General features: G+C 41.2%; 1 protein-coding gene across 2 annotated transcripts in view; it reads right to left on the reverse strand.

Annotated features, from left to right (window-relative positions):
- The window catches only part of GALNT13 (polypeptide N-acetylgalactosaminyltransferase 13), a 496408-nt gene that overhangs the window by 153476 nt on the left and 326184 nt on the right, over window positions 1-16748 (reverse strand). The gene's annotated exons all lie outside the window — the stretch shown is intronic.

Raw genomic sequence — 16748 nt, forward strand, 5'->3', positions numbered from 1 at the left:
GAAATTGAGGCTATGTATTAAATAAAGTACCCATAAATATTTATTTCTATACAATTACATTATATAATGGTAAGTTATACTTAGTGTGTGTTTAATATAGACAGATATTATATGTATATGTTATATAGATATATAATATATAGATATGATTTATATATACATATACTACACACACTCATATATTGATTTCATACATATGATATATTACATATGTAATATAGTTTTTATCCCAATAAATAGAGTCATAGTGATTGCTATATGTAATTGAAAGTACCTGGTTTTATACTATAACTAATATTCTTATTTCAAGAAGAGTTGCTTATCTTTAAAGAAAATATTTTCTCCAATTGGTCCCACAAGTAATATTCATCTTAGAAGAGGGCTGCTATTGGGCTTAGGTGTGGTATGATATTCATTTTTACCAGAAAATGAAAGATGCTAAATGACAAGATATACTAGAATACAAGAATACATGGTATTCATCAACTATGTTTTGTGTTACATATACAAGCTATCTTTTCTCATTTTCTAACTGTCTAAAGAGTATAATGCTAACAGAAAAGATGTTACAATCCAACAGTGAAATGATGAAGCAATATAAAAGAAGAATGGAATTTACCATTCCCCTCAAAAGACAGGATAGCTCATTCTTAATTAATCAAAGTGTTTAACTAATTGGTACCTTTCTCATCTTTCTAGCATGGAAGCTATAAACCTTCTTGTAATTACATACACCTTTACATTCTCCTCTAGTATTGAAATAGAGGAAGTCGACCCTTCTCCCATCAGAGACAAATTCATACTCGTCAGTCTAGATCACATCCCTTAAATGTGTCCTAAAGACTTCACTGGTTTGGTCCTCCCCTTAATCTTCTCCTGAAACATGAATCATTCCCCTCATTACTACATTATATCTATCTTCACTTAGTATCACCTAAAATGTCCTCTCTCTCAAATAGGTTAAAAAATATAGAAACAAATTTTAAAAATCACTAAATACAACAAAAACTCCATTCCTCTGTTTAAATTTGCATTCAACATTTTTCTGTTTCCTCTCACTGTAAATTAACATAAGATTTGTATTGATATAGACTGTTTCCCATCCTCCATTTTTCTTGTTGTTGTTTTTTTGTTAATCTTCACTTGAGGATATTTTTTCCATTGTTTTCAGAGAGAGTGGAAAGAAGGGAAGGAGGAGGGGGAGAAACAAAGGAGAGACAGAGAGAAACATTGATGTGAGAGACTTTGATTGGTTGCCTCCTACATATGTACCAACCGGCCTGGGGATCTAACTGCAACCCAGGTACATGCCCTTGACTTGGAATTGGACCTGAGATCCTTCAATGCCCGGGTCAATGCTCTAACCACTGAGAACACAGGCCAGGGCATCCCTTCCTCCATTTTTATCCATTCTTTTATTCATTGTGAAATGCTTCATATTTCTGTAGCTACCCCAAAAGTGTCATGGTGAAAATCACAAATTTTCCCCTTGATGAACACATAGTGGACTCCTTCTTAGGACTTTTGGTCCTACTAGCATATGGATGGTGGCCACAAATAGCAAGTGGAACCACACTGAAACAGTAATAGGCAGCTGTCATAAAACATGATACCAGTTAGGACCTGTCATTCTCTAGCCCGCCTATTTGATCCTATATCCTGGGGGACTGGCATCCCAGAAAACCCTTCCAAGCACTTCTATCAGCATCGTCCCCAGGAGAGAAGACAATGTGAGATATGTATTGCTTTCGAAACCAAAGCTTTAAATTACTAGTATTTTTAATAACTTAAAATGACCAGAAAGCTACAGAATCTGTTCCAAATGACATTGGGATTAGAAAGAAATGTTCTTCAGAGCATGAAACAATGATTGGAGAAAAAAGTAAAACCATTTTAAGTTTGTACCCCATTAAATTCAGACTATACAGTAAGCCCTATTGTATATAAATGAGTGATTGGCAACTGTCCTTAGGGTTCCCAATTTACCTTTTTGCAAATATAGATTGTCACTGTGGTTGTGTAAGTGAGGGCACTTTATTTGCATTGTGCCATTTCTTGGCCCTACCCTTGTTTGTAGATTTATGGATTCTATTGCTAAACAGGCACACACAAAAAGAGAATGATATCTAGTTTAAAATCTTTTAAAAGTAGGTTTCAATGGTTTCACTTCTTTCCTTCCTAAAAGGCAATGGTGAGGCTATATGAAAGTGCTGATTTGGGGTAATCCTCCTAGCCTGCAATGAGATTTGTGTGTGCAAGTATTGGCATAATGCAAAAATGGTTGTTGATTTACAAGACAGAGGAAAAACCTGTCACTGATTTTGAGTCTCACAGATGGAGCCAGTTCTTAAACACATTTAGGAGAGATAATAGAGGTAGAGGTAACCGTTCCATAACTCGGTGAATATTGGCCTGTGTTTTGCTTGTGAGCCATAGTCGACTAACTCCTGGAACAAAGTGAGCACTTTTCCCTTTGCCATCTGTGTGCACAGAATGTGGGGATAAACATTCATATGGCATTTCCTAGGTAGAGTCTCTCCCCCAAATTTACATGAAAATAAAAAGATCAAGGTAGGAATACATAACATTATGCATTAATTAGAGTGATATGGTCATGATAATACCCAGCTAATATAAAAACAAAACATTTAGTTGATCAAATATTGACCAGGTAGTTACCATGTACTAAGTAGATACAGTTCCCAGAAAACAATATAGTTCAATATTAAAGTGAAAAGAATTCAAAATGAGTGGAGTCCCCTGTGCCTACCACGATAATGTCCCTAAGTGTATCTTCAATAAATATGTTGGAAGGATGAAGAATGAAGGAAAGGAGAAAAGGAGGAAGAAAGAGTATGACAGTCATTAAGAATTTGGGTTTGGAAATGAACAAATAGAAGTTTTCTAGTGATTCTGTCACTTAGGATCTATGTATACTTGTGAAAATTATTTCTTAATTTTCCCTTTGGAAAATAGGGATAAAAATAACCACTTCCTAAGATCCCAATGAGATTCTGTGTATCACTTCATATAGAAAGAAGTAAATTTTTATCTGTATATTAACTTATTGTTGTTGTTCAGGGAAACACACATCTACAGATTATCAGCTTATTCTTGCTTCTTAGAAATATTTTATTTAAGACTTTTCTGGAATTACAATAACAATGTCCAGGAGGTTAGGTAAAGTAAGGAGTTTTAAAAAATAGCCAATTAGTCTCCAAATAGAATACTACATTTTGTCCTCTAAAATTATTTTAGTGTCTGAACAAAGAGTATACACTGAATAAAACACAATGTCTCATCCACATGAACACATGATGTCCAAATTATTTTGCATCATTGAGCATATCTGATTGTTATTTTCTAGGCTTCTAACAAATTAATATTTGTACATCATATCTCTCTCAAGTACATTTGACCATGTACAAAATACAAACTGTCCTTTCATCCACAGAGGATTGAAGCTAGTTAGTCACTTGTCTTTGTTCCCAGATATTTTCATGAGAGTCTTTTGATGATGGAGAAAGTTATTAATCAAAATGTAAAATGCCTGTTGCTCATTTGATTATCTTCCTGATTTTCTTCTCCTAGTTAGAAGACAATTAACTAACATGCATTATTCTTTTCATGTTTTTTGGCATCTGCATCAGTGACATTTTAATTAAGGTTCATAAACTTCATAAGCTTCAACTTTGAAATGTCAGTTCAAGTGCTACTATTGTTTCTAATTTTACAGCTGTTGTGCCAAATTCATGCAGCTGCTTGTTTTTATACTAATCTTTACCCCCTCACATCCTCCCACACATATACTACCTCTGGCAAAAAGTCTTTATAATAGCCTAAATAAAAACAGCAGTATACCATAGAGGCACATAGCATGATGATTATGAGTGCAGGCTCTAGTTCCCGAGACCATATCCTAGCTCTGCCATTTAGTAGGGTGGATGCATCTTTCTGTGCTTCAGGTTTCAGGTAATAGTGTGAGACCAGGAGAATCTACCTCACAGGGTTGTTAATGAGGATGAAGACAACCTGACGCACATGAAGATACTTAACCTTTAGGTGAAGAATGGATCAGGATGGCGCTAATAGGAGAGATTTATTAAGGAGTTATTGCATTACTCTAGGAGAGAGATGATAGTGACTTCAACCAGAGTGATGACAAAGGAAATAGAGAGTAGAGAGGAATATAATAACTTGACACAGTTTGGGGAATTAAAACTAAGAATTAATGTATGTGCTTTCCCTTTCTATGATGTTTTCCCTACTAGGCCCAACTCACATACATTTCTTCTGGCAAGTAGCTCCTAACTATATGCTAGCTTTCATTGATCTCAGTGTTTCCTGACTCATAGCTTTTATACTTACCTCTAGACCACCTCACCCCATGTAGCTTAGTTCTATGTAGGTTTTCATCTTGTGAAATGTTCATGTGTGTATTAATTCACACATTAGTCTTATCTCTCTAACCACATTATTATCTCTTCAAGAAGAAGCATCACATGTTCACATTATGAAACTGAATTTCATCATCACATGAAATTTAAACTCACTTTATGCAATTGGTATAACCCACATATAGCGAAAAATATCAGAACTTACATACACTATTAAGTCACTGCTTTCAAAGTAATACATAATGATTGAGCTAGTCAATTAATACAGCAAAATCTGAAAAAAATCACAAAGTGTACACAAAAGATGTCTCATAAAATGCAATTAGGAACAAAAAACATTCTTCTTAGTTCTGACAAAGGAAAAACTAAAACAAGATACTGATGAGTTAATTTTCAAAACATTTCTTTCTACAGTCAATGTTTCTTTCAAATAATCCCTGTCGGCACTTCAATTCTCCACTTTGTTAATACATACTCAAGTACACTGATGACAAATTCTTACAATTGAAACAAAATCTAAATGAGTCTGCACTGAGATCCTGAAGGCACTATGATCCTTAACAGGTTGACACAAACACAAAAGGCATGGAAGTCATTATTTAAAAGGGGCAGGTATAATGGCTTCTGTAGGCATCTCTATTCATTCCTGACATGAAGCTTGCTAGTTATTCCTCATAATTGTTTTGATTAGGGACAGGATTCTTTATATTGTTTGTTTGACTCTTGGCCTAGTTTTCACTTCAGAGTTTAATTGGGGAGATTTATGTGATCTTGAAGAGTTCTCTAGAGCTGGAGTGATATTCTGATATCATCCTAACTTCCCAAGATGAATTCCTACATCAAGCTGCTGTGACCTTCCAGCACTCACCTGAGTTGTCAGAGATCATGGATTCAACATGGTGGTTAGGCATTTATACATTTTACGAAATGATCTCCCCAATAATCCTAGTGCCCACATAACATCATACATAGTTATTACAATATTATTGACTAGAGGCCTGATGCACGAAATTCATGCAGGGGGGTGGGAGGGATCTTTCAGCTTGGCCTGTGCCCTCTAGTAATCCAGGACCCCTTGGGGGATGTCTGACTGCCGGTTTAGGCCAGATTCTGCAGTCGGACATACCTCTCGCAATCCAGGACCCCTCGCTCCTAACCACCTGCCAGCTCGCTCCTTACCGCCTGGCTCGCTGCTCCTTAGCACTGCCGTGGAGGCGGGAGGGGCTCCCACTACCACCACTGTGCTCGCCAGCTGTGAACCTGGCTTCTGGCTGAACAGCGCTCCAGCTGTGGGAGTGCACTGACCACCAGGGGGCAGCTCCTGTGTTGAGCGTGTGTCCCCTGATGGTCAGTGCACATCATAGCAACCTGTTGTTCTGGTTGTTCCATCGTAACGGTCCCTGGGCTTTTATTATATACATGATATTCCCCTAAGCTGTACTTTGTATCCCCATGACTATTTTGTAACTATGAATTTGTACTTCTTAATCCCTGCACCTTTTTCACCCAGTTCCCCAAACCTCTCCCATTTGGCAACCATTAGTTTGTTCTCTGAATCTATGTGTCAATTTCTATTCTGTTTGTTTGTTTCATTCTTTCAATTCTGCAATAAGTAAAAACAAATGATATTTGCCTTTCTCTGTCTGACTTATTTCATCTACCATAATTCCTTATAGGTTCATTGATGTGTCACAAACAGTAAGATTTCACTCTTTTTTATGGCTGAATAATATTTCATTATATGTATTTATCACATCTTCTTAAACAAACAATCCAATTAAAAATGAGCCAAGGATCTAAATAGACATTCTTCAAATAAGACATACAGATGGCCAATAGACATGTGGAAAGATAATGTCACTAATCATCAGAGAAATGCAAATTAAAAAACACAATGAAGTGTCACCTCACACCTGGTTGAAAACAATAAATCAACAAACAAGTATTGGTGAGGATGTGGAGAAAAGGAAACCCGCATGCTCTGTTGGTGGGGCTGCAAATTGATGCAGCCACAATAAAAAACATTATGGAGGTTCCTTAAAAAATTAAACACTAGAACTACTTTATGACCCAGTAATACAATTCTGGGTATTTATCCAAAGAAATCCCAAATTCTGATTCAGAAAGATATATGCATCCAAAATTTCAATTAACATTTTTCTACTTGGGGAAGCTGAATTTCTGTTGGTTATATTAAAAGTACATGGTACAAATATCATTCTCCAAATAAGAGAAATTACAAGAGATGACATTGTAAAACTTATTATGAGGCAATCAATGGGTTTCCTCCCTATCATATTTGGGATTTACCCTATTTTAGAAAGGTCACAAATGTTACCAAAAACTATTTTAAAAAAAGGAAAACCACAAAGAACTTTTGTCCACAAGATAGTTTTTCAAGAAATAGCCATATACTAGAGTAATTTGAATATTTTATTTTCACATTGGCATTAAATGTAGACAATTCTGAGTTGCATCTATATCATTTCATATATTACATTCATTTGCTCCTAAAATATCCAGTTATCAAGTACTTTCCCTTACAAAGTACTGTTCATCTTGACTTAGAAATGATCTACTGAAAGCCCCAAATTCAAAATCAATCCTTTTATACCTACTCATTTTCTGAAGGACTTAACACATTAATCCTGAAATAATTTCCTTTAAGTGATGTCTCCAAACTTAGTGTACTTCCTCTTTTGTCAAAGAATTGGCAAGTGACTCTTCAGGTTGGGGACTGAGGGGAGTACAAGGAAGAGAGAGAAGAAAAAAATAGAGCAGAAACAAAGAAAGGTGTGCTTTTACTGGGTATGGCTTGAAGTGGAGGAATTATTTGGAAGTGCAACTGAGAGAGTATGTGTATGAACCAGAGAGTATCAGAGTTATAGTGAGGTGGTTGTGGCCACAGATGGAGTCTTTTTTTTTTTTTTTTTTTTTTTGAGAGAGAGAGAGTGGAAAGGAGAGAGGTGGGGGGGGAGAGAGAGAGAGAGAGAGAGAGAGAGAGAGAGAGAGAGAAGAGAGGAGAGAGAGGAGAGACAGACAGAGATAGAGACAGAGAGATGAGAGAGAGACACATCGATCGGTAGCCTCCCTCACAATCTCTGACAGGGGTCAGGGATTGAACCTTCAACGCTGGACTGGGAATTGAGCCCCACACCTTCCCGTGTGCGGGCAGAAGCTCTAGCCATGGAGAGGCACCAGCCAGGGCACAGATGGAATGTTTTTTGTTTGTTTTTATTGTTGAAAGTATTACATATGTGTCCCCTTTTTTCCCCATTGACCCCCTTTAGCCCTCCCCTGCCCCCCTCCCACCCAGGCCTTCACTACACTGTTGTCTGTGTCCATGGGCTATGCATACATGTTCTTTGGTTGATTTCTTCCCACCCACCCACCCCTGCCTTCCCTCTGAGATCCCACAGTCTATTCCATGCTTCTATGTCTCTAGATCTATTTTGTTCATCAGTTTATTTTATTCATTAGATTCCACATAGGAGTGAGATCATGTGATACTTGTCTTTTTAACTTCATCTCCCACTCTTCTCAAATACAAATACCCATTCCCAGCTGTTAAGATACATAGTGGAGATGCCTCCAACATACACATGCCAACATGTACATTCCACTTTCACTTTTTGCCTCTCAACAATTTTCTTCACCTTGGAGATTCCTAATCTTCAGAATCACCATGCGTTATGTCCACTTATTTCTCAGCTTCAGGAAAATTGTCACCTGTCATTATTCCACATTTTATTAAGACTGATGCTACCGTAGAAACTCCCAACACCTCCCCCCGCCCCCTTTAGATTTCAGAGCAACACAGTCCTATTTGCGTTATGGCAAATCTCCCATCTTCTGATTAAATGACATGGATGAATACAGCAGACATGAAATGAACAAGCTGTCTACCGGATATTGAAAATCCTACGTAATATAAGGTGGTTCTGCTTAAGAAAATTAGTGTCTAGCTTTTCATATTTACAAAAAGGTATTGCTTTTTTATTAGCATAGATTGTCTCAAGCAGATAATTTATAAAAAAGGAACACAAGGAATAACATGCGAGACAGTCACACTTTTTCATCATTCGATAATCAATAACCTTAAAGTGTAATAAATACTGGAGGTTTTGGAAGTATTTTCAGGGAATTTAAGGGGATTATTAACTAAGACAAAAGTAGAAGTTTTAAAATCTGTGCTTTTCTCATTGTACAGTTAATCCTACAAATAAACCTCAACTGTGAGAGGATTGTATATTGATACAATTATTGAAAAATGGATTTAAAGGATCTATGACTTATTAAATGATATCTAGGTCCACTTCTGGGTATTTTTCCAAAGAAATCCAAAACACTAATCCAAAAAAATATATGCCTCCAAAATTTCAATCAACATTTTCCTACTCAGGGAAGTTGACTCTATTTTAGTTGTATTAGAAGTACACGGTACAAATACCATTCTCTGAACAAGAGAAAGTATGAGAGATGACATTGTAAAACTTATTATGAGGCAATCAATGTTTTTCCCCCCCATCAGATTTGGAGTCACCCTATTTTATAAAGGTCACAATGTTACCAAAAACAATTTTTTAAAAAAGAAAATCCCCAAAGAACTTTTTTCCACAAGTAAAAATGTCATATTTTGCATCTTACATTGGCTTCCTCCACTGCCCAATGATCCGACTGCCTGTCAGATAGCATTATCTGCTGCTTCTGGCCACAGAGCACCTCAACAGAACAGTTGTGGATGCTGCCCTAGAATTCATGCCAGAACAGTCCCCTTTGAAAGTCAGTAGACCACCTGTCCCCAGCTGCAGTGTGTGACAACATCTCCCGTTCTTTCATGGATGCCAGAGATGCTTAAAAGAACTTGGACCGGCCCGGATGGCACGGCTCAGTTGTTGAATGTTGACCTATGAACCAGGAGACCCCGGTTCCATTCCCGCTCTGGGCACATGCCTAGTTGCAGGCTCAATCCCCAGTGTGGAACATGCAGGTGGCAGCCAATCAATGATTGATGTTTCTATCTCTCTCTCCCTCTCCCTTCCTCTCTGAAATCAATAAAAAAATGTTTTAAAAAAAGAATTTGGATCGGGTAGGGGAAGAAACCTGGTAATTCAGAAAGTTATCCTTCAGTTACTCAGTTTGTCCCTTTGAAACTGTCCACCTCACCTGATTGCAGCTATAGCATTTTCCTGTAAACAAAATTCCCTGCATCACTTGAGAAGTGGTCAAATGCCTTTCAAAGGCAAGGCCCCATGATAAATGTGAAGAGAGGAAATGACCTCTCCCCACTCCAGCATTTTCCCTCAGGCCCTGGCTGGCATCTATTCAGCAAATATATACAGGCCATTGACTCTGTGTCAAGCACCATGCTGGGCTTGGGGCATAGAGAAAGAATCATCAGACATGGCCCTCTGTCTCTAAGAAGCTCATAGGACAGGCCAGTTGTATCAGAACTGAGCATGTTAAAGTCCAGTCATCAGTTTGCATTTGACAGTTGAAGAGTCCTCTCAATCCTATAAGAAAAGGACTGTTTTAAGAGGTACTCACCCGAACCACAATCCTTTCATAGACAGACATTTCCACTTTTGAATTACTTACATTTTGTTTCATATCGATATTTTTATAGGAAGCTATGAGTTTTGCTTCAGATAAATACTTTCCCTAGGAAGCACATAGAAATCTCTAATGCCATCGTCCATGGAAAACTATGATTCCCTTCCAAAAATCATCTTACCAGCATCTTTTTTTTTTCTGTAAAATGTTTAGTATGATAAATGTGAAACCTATACAAATATCCAAATTAGTGTCACATCAAGCGCTCATTATAAATAACCACAAAACCTGGTGTGAGGGAAGGTAATCCTCTACTTTGACAGTTTTTGATTTTTTAAAAAAATAAATTGGTAGTAATTAATGCCAGTTACATTATGCTTTAGAAGAAGAGTAAAGAAATAACCATTTAGCATGTTACTTTGCTCACTTATCAGTCATAAGTGTGGAGAATGCAGTGCGAAATTTATTTCTCCAGACATGATGCTTAAAGCACAGCGAAGATAATTTCCTCATCTCTGTTCCATCAGAATTGCAAGATGCCATTCTTGTGACATGCAAGGGTTGTTTAATAGAGAGCATCAATGCTCCTTCAAATGCTTGCTGAAGAAGCCAGGTTTAATCCCAAACTTCCTCCTTGTGAAGCCCCAATATTAACCCCATCCTCTCTGTCAATAATCTTTTGCTCCCTACTTTTCTTGTGTTCAAGAACAGCTGACCTGACTTTCTATTCATTCCCTCCTTGAAACTCCAATAAAGCCTTCGTTTCTTCTTTCCATTTGTGAAGAGAGTCAAATCTCCTTTCCAAAGTTAAACCCTGTCCTTGGGAACTTGAACTCAGAATAGAGGACTAGGAGACCGGGAACAGAGGATGTGAGTTTGATGTTCAACCCCGCCAATTTCTAGCCACATCACTTAGTTTCTTTGAGACTCAAAAGTGTTAATCTAATTTAATAAAAGAGAAACATGCAAATTGACCATAACTTCCCCATGCCCCAAGTCATGCCCACCAGCCAATCAGAGCGACTATATGCAAATTAACCCAACCAAGATGATGGTCCGCAGCCATGGAGCTGGAGCAAGCAGAAGGCTTGGTTGCCCCAGCGATGGAGGAAGCCAAGCTTCCTGCCTGCCTGGCCAGCTGCGGCCTCCGCTAAAGGCAAAAAAGTTTCAATTATAGAAGATAAATAAATCCCAGATACCTGCTTCCAGCCAGCCTCCACTGAGAGGTTGGGTGGATGGGGGCCGTGGCCAGCCTGCAAACAGCCATCAGCCCCTCACCTAGGCTGGCCAGGCACCCCAGCGGGGACCCCTACACTCATGGGGCCGTGGCCAGCTGGCAAACAGCCACCAGCCCCTCACCCAGGCTGGCCAAGCTGGCCAGGCACCCCAGTGGGGACCCCCACCCTGAAGGGGCTGTGTCTAGCCTGAAAACAGCCATCAGCCACTCACCCAGGCTGGCCACACCCTCACGGGGTGAGGGTCCCCACTGGGGGCCTTGGTCAGCCTGCAAACAGCCATCAGCCCCTCATTTAGACTGGCCACGCACCGCAGCAGGACCCTCCACCCTGAAGGGGGTGTGGCCAGCCTGAAAACGGCCCTCAGTCCCTTACCCAGGCTGGCCAGGCACCCCAGCAGGACCCCCACCCTGATCCAGGACACCCTTCAGGGCAAACCAGCTGGCCCCCACCCATGCACCAGGCCTCTATCCTATATAATAAAAGGGTAATATGCAAATTGACCCTAACAGCAGAATGACGGAATGACTGCTCACTATGACACACACTGACCAGCAGGGGGCTGACGCTCAATGCAGGAGCTGTCCCCTGGTGGTCATTGCACTCCCACAGGGGGAGCTCTGCTCAGCTACAAGCCAGGCTGATGGCTTCCAGTACAGTGGTGGTGGTGGGAGCCTCTCCCGCCTCCTCAGCAGTGCTAAGGATGCCTGACTGCAGCTTAGGCCTGCTCCCCGCTGGCAAGTGGATATCCCCTGAGGGCTCCCGGGCTGCCAGAGGGATGTCTGACTGCCAGCCTAGGCCCAATCCCCCCAGGAAGCAGGCCTAAGCCAGCAGGTGGACATCCCCTGAGGAGTCCCAGACTGCGAGAGGGCACAGGCCAGGCTGAGGGAAGCCCCCCCGAGTGCACAAATTTTTGTGCACCAGGCCTCTCGTTATAGAATAAGACAGTGTTTTGGTAAGGATATAATGAAATAATAGCCTAAAACTGCATTGTAGACCAAAAAGTGTTACAGAGTATTATATTTCTCTATAATATTCTTCCAACACCTGTAGGTATTTACTCATCAATGCTTCCTTCCTCTTTCTTTTTCAATATCATCTAGGTTTTTAAAATTCTTCCTACCAGCTTATATTTACCTTATCCCCTCTGATAAAATAAAAGAATAACAAATATAATTACTTTGTCATATTTACCCTTTAAGTTACTATGTGTTTTCTTTCCTATTTTCTGGGAAACTTCTTTAAAAGTTTTTATTTTCTATAAACATCTTCACAATCCAATTTTCTTAGCATCTTACATTCAAACTAGAGGCCTGGTGCATGAATCTGTGCACATTGAAAGGAAATTAATTAGAAGAAATATTTCAAAGGCCAGGGAGGGACTGCAGGAGAGCTCCAGGCTGTGTACAGCCCGTCTCGCCTAGTCCCAATTGGCCGGACCCCATCAGCAAACTGACATACTGATCAGAGCATCTGCCCCCTGGTGGTCAGTGCATCATAGCGATTGGTCAAACGGTGGAATGAATTGTCGGACACTTAGAATATTAGTCTTTTATATATATACTAGAGGCCCAGTGCACAAAATTTGTGCACTTGGGGGGTAAAGGGGCAGCCCCTCAGCCTGGCCTGTACCCTCTCACAGTCCAGGAGCCCTTAGGGGATGTTTAACTGCTGGCTTAGGCCTGCTCCCGGCATTAGCACTGCTGCGGAGGCAGGAGAGGCTCCCGCCTCCGCCGCTGTGATTGCCAGCAGTGAGCCCAGCTTCTGGCTTAGCGGTGCTCCCCCTGTGTGAGCACACTGACCATCAAGGGACAGCTCCTTCATTGAGCATCTGCCCCCTGGTGGTCAGTGCTTGTCATAGCGACCAATTGTTCCACTGTTGGGTCGATTTGCATATTAGCCTTTTATTATATAGGATAGATATCTTCACTCTATCATCTGAACCTACCCATGAAGCATTTTAGGATGTTTCATCATTGTTCTTCTCTGCAGCATTTGACACTGTTGAAAATCACCACAACTTTCTAAGTTTGGGTGACATATTTGTTCTTCCCTGATAGCTTTGACTTAGCATTTACTTTCTCTTCTTTCTCCCACCCCTACATGTAGGTGCTACCTAAAGACATGCCTTGCTGGTCTACTCTTCTCATTTTCTTTCTTGGCAAACTCACCCATTCTCAGACACTTATTTAAATTTAAATTCCAAAAAGGTAACAATCAACTTGTCACTCCCCTTATACTTTGCCTCGACTGCAGCACGTTTCCAACTTCCTCAGGTACATCTACCTTTCCATGACATTAAAGAGTCAAAAGTTTCCATTCTGTTCTCCAAATATGAAAAGAAAGGTTGTAGTTCCTGTGGACTTTTCCTGAAGGACCAGAGAAATCATGGAGTCTTTCATCAGGTCTAATTATTATTCAAACATGTCATTACAGGCTGAGTGGGGAGCAGTTTGCCCTTAAAATGTTTATTTATAGACTCATATCTTAGTTCAGGAATTGCAGAAGTTATGATTGATCAAACCAAACAGCTTTGATTGGCCAGTTAAAAATACAGAATATAAAATTGGTTAACCAACGAAAACACAGATTTTAAAAATATAAACAAAAAATTTGGTTGACCAATTGAAATTGAAAAAAAATTACAAGACTGAGATCACATATTGCTAAACTATGAAGTAATAAAATTAGTAAAATTATAGTCAAATCTTTGACAATGGAGTAGTGCATGCAGACACATATTTTAGTATTCAAGCACATCATGGCGACACTAGGGAGTGCTAATAATCCTACACCAAAATTTTAATTTCAATTCTAGCATATTTCTAGTGTAAACCAGTGGCTAATTTTTATAATTAAATGTTTTAAGAATGTGTAATTCATCATGTTGAATATTTACATATGTAGTGAAAACAATTAAGTTGGATTATTTTTAAGATAATTTCAATCATGTATTAAAACTCTACAGCTACCTTTTCAATGGTACTTAAGACTCAGTATTATTGGTGCTGAATACTCCTGAACACATGGTTCAAAGTCTTCCCTTAACATTATTTCACACCCTCGAAAGGATCACCCTTAGTATCTCGAATCTGTTATTGCTGAAATCAACTAGCCGTATTTAAATAAAACTCATAATTGGTTTCCTTTTTAAACTACATTTCTGGTTGACTACAACAACCCTGAAATGATTGGTAGTCATTGCTTAAGACAGACATCACTAAGTGTGACAGTATAATCATAGCTTAAGATGTTGCACATTTATTGCAGTAGTTACCATAGTGATTTAAATTTTTCTTTTTAACAAAAAGTATATGAATTGGAATGCATTAAATTTGGCTAGCAAGGTGCATGAGGTTTCCTAACAGAATGCACACGTACAGAAATAGCATTTGTAATTTTGTCCTACAAATCTTTAAGGCATCAAATATAGGTATATAAAAATAATAGCTTTAATTTCTTAAGTTTTTAATGGATACTTCATTATCTCTGTCACTTGAACCCTACTTCTGCAATATACATATTTAATGGTTTAGTAATACTTCATTCATATAATTTTCAAGAGAGAAAATAAAATGAAGGGTGGATCAGATATTCTAGCCTGAGCTTAGGTATTGCTCAAAGCACAAAGGAGAACCACAGGAGTATAGACTGTAAATTGAGAGCTCACCTATTTCTAGCCCCTGCTTTTCTTCTGCTGTTTATAGCCTTATCTTGTATGTACACCATTCACAGGGTTTAGTGCAAGTATCCTATCTAATAAAAGAGAAACATGGTAATTAGCCATACATCAGCTACCCTTCCCATTGGCTAATCAGGGCGATATGCAAATTAACTGCCAGCCAAGATGGCAGCCGGCAGCCAGGCAGCTTGAAGCGAACACGAGGCTTGCTTGCTTCAGTGACGGAGGACTCCAACGTTCCCTGCCTGCCGCTGCCAGCCTCTGAGCTTGCAGTTTGAAACATTGTTACAAATATAGAAGCTAAACAAAACCCCAGAAACCTGCTTTCAGCCAGCCGGGATCTCAGAGCTGGAGTTGAAACAGTGTTTCGATTATAGAACCCAAACAAACCAGATACCTGCTTTCAGCAGCCAAGGCCTCAGAGCTGGAGCCAAGCCTCAGAGCTAAAGCTGGCCCAGAATAAAAAAGAAAAAGAAAAAAAGGAGAGGTTGGGAGCTTCAGTCACTCGCCAGCCTGAAAACAGCCCTCAGCCCCTCACCCAGACTGGCCAGGCACCCCAGTGGGGACCCCCACCCTGAAGGGGGTGTGACCAGCTGTAAACAGCCCTCATCCCCTCATCCAGGGCTGGCCAGTCACCCCAGTGGGGACCCCCACCATGATCCAGGACACCCTTCAGGGCAAATCAGCTGTCCCCCACCTGTGCAACAGGTCTCTATCCTATATAGTAAAAGGGTAAATATGCCTCCCAGTACCGGCATCAGTGGAGCCATGAGGCCTCCCGGCACCGGGATCAGCGTGAAACAGGGCAGCGCCCAAACCCCCTGATCGCCCTGCGGCTCTGTGTGTGACAGGGGGCGGGGCCACAACCTCCCTATCCGCCCTGCTCTGTTCGTGACAGGGGAAGACGCCCCAACCCCCTGACCAGCCCTGCTCTGTGCCTGATAGAGGGGAGATCCCCAACCCCCTGATCGCCCTGCAGCTCTATGTGTGACAGGCTGCAGTGCCCCAACCCCCTGATCGGCCCTGCTCTGTGTGTGACAGGGTGCGGTGCCCCAACTCCCCTCCCCCCACGGGCCCTGCTCTGTGTGTGACGGGGTAGAGCTATAACCTTCCCATCGGCCCTGCCCTGAGTGTGACAGGGTGTGGCACCCCCACCCCCTGATCCGCCCTGCTCTGTGCATGACAGGGTACGGAGCCCCAACCCCCCTGATGGGCCCTGCTCTGTGAGTGAGAGGGGGCAGTGCCCCAACCCCCTGATTGGCCCTGCTCTGTGCGTGCCAGGGGGTGGCGCCACAACCTCCCCATCGACCCTGCCTTGAGTGTGACAGGGGGCGGTGCCCCAACCCCCCAATCGGCCCTACACTGAGCGTGACTGAAGGTGGCATCGCAACCTCCGGATCCGCCCTGCTCTGTGCATGACAGGGGGCGCAGCCCCAACCCCCCAATCAGCCCTGCTCTGAGCCTGACCAGGGGCTGCACCTAGGGATTGGCCCTGCCCTCTGCCACCCGGGAGCAGGCCTAATCCAGCAGGTCGTTATCTCCCAAGGGGTCCCAGACTGCGAGAGGGCACAGGCCAGGCTGAGGGATCCCCCCCCCCCCCGAGTGCACAAATTTTTGTGCACCGGGCCTCTAGTCCTATATAATAAAAACCTGATATGCTAAGTGTCTGGTTGTCCAGTCGTTTGTTCAACCAATCAAAGTGTAATATGCTAATGATATTCTAAGGCCGCTCAACTCACTATGACATGCACTGACCACCAGAGGGTAGACAGTCGACCAATTTACCAGTCACTGTGATGTGCACTGACCACCAGGGGGTAGATGCTCCAACCAGTAGGTTAGCTTGCTGCCGGGGTCTGGCTGATCAGGACTGAGCAAGAT

Source organism: Myotis myotis, unplaced genomic scaffold (assembly GCF_014108235.1).
Source record: "Myotis myotis isolate mMyoMyo1 unplaced genomic scaffold, mMyoMyo1.p scaffold_m19_p_8, whole genome shotgun sequence".
NCBI classification, from domain to species: Eukaryota; Metazoa; Chordata; class Mammalia; order Chiroptera; family Vespertilionidae; genus Myotis; species Myotis myotis.